A 1,362-nucleotide genomic window follows, 5' to 3' on the forward strand; every position below is an offset into this window, starting at 1 on the left:
GGTCAGATATCTCTGTTGGAAGGGAACCCTGAGACCAGATGAACCAGAGACGGTTGTTCAATGGCTCAAAGGAGCAGCTCCAAGACCATGAGAGAGCTGAGCCCACTTCTACAGGGCTATGTGTAACAGCGACAAATGGGTTGCATCCTAGCCCTCAGAGACAGAAGTTAAAGACCAGATGGCAGAGAAGCCCAGGGCCAGAGAGAGACCGGACTGCTCGCTGAGGAGGGAGGTTGCTGTGGGCCAATGACTGTATCTTTACGGTCTGCTGATCCTGACATGTGGTAACCTGGTACCCCCCTCCCTGAATAAACCCACTTAATCATGAAAATTATCTGTGAGCTCTGTGTGCCCATTGCAATGAACTCTATAACCCAGCATAGCAGTAGATTGCCATGGGAAGAGGGTTGGTGTCAGAAACCCCTACAGAGGGATGAAGTGTGAAGGCATGTCTGACTCCTGCCGTGTGTCAATAGGGAATCCAGAGAAGGTCAGATCTGTCCCCCCTCCCCCCAAACCCCGCCCCCTGCCATTTAGTACATCATTGTCAACTGTTCATATGAAAATTCAAATTGAAGGAGAAATGTAAAGTGCTATTTGAATTTAGAGACCATCTCAAGAATAGAGTTGATGCTTGGGGTGGGGGGTGGAGGGAGCTCGATCAAAAGCAATGTAGCCCAGAGGAATTGCCAAAACCCGAATGAAGGCCGAACATGATAGTGGGTGGGAGGAAAGTAAAAGGAAATAGAGGAAACAACTAGGAGGCAAAGGACACTTATAGAAGTCTAAATATAGGGATGCACATATGTAAATACATCTTTATGCATTGACAGGGGAATAGAGCTATGTATATATATTTATTTATAAAGTATTACGGTAGCAGATGGACATTGGACCTCCATTCAAGTACTCCCTTAATGCAAGAACAATTTGTTCAACTAACACGGCATTCTGTGATGTTCACCTTCCCTGACACAATCGCTGAAGACAAAATGAGTGCATAAGCAAATATGGTGAAGAAAGCTGATGGTGCCCGGCTACCAAAAGATATAGCTTCTGGGGTCTTAATGGCTTGAAGATAAACTACCTGAGAAGCAACAAAGCCCACGTGGAAGAAGCACATCAACCGTGTGATCATGAGATGTCGATGGGATCAGGTATCAGGCATCAATGCCCAAAAGAAAACAAACAAAAAGCATATCAGTGGGGATGATGGGGGGAGCAGAGTGGAGACCCAAAGTCCATCAGTAGTCAATTGGACACCCCACTGTCAGAATGGCCACAAGGAAGAGAAGAGCCAGTCAGTGTGCAGTATAGCATCGATGAAACACACAACCTTCCTCCAGGTCTTTAATGCTTCCT

Source organism: Echinops telfairi, unplaced genomic scaffold (genome assembly GCF_000313985.2).
Source record: "Echinops telfairi isolate 266 unplaced genomic scaffold, ASM31398v2 ScPeMD7_60;HRSCAF=208, whole genome shotgun sequence".
NCBI classification, from domain to species: domain Eukaryota; kingdom Metazoa; phylum Chordata; class Mammalia; order Afrosoricida; family Tenrecidae; genus Echinops; species Echinops telfairi.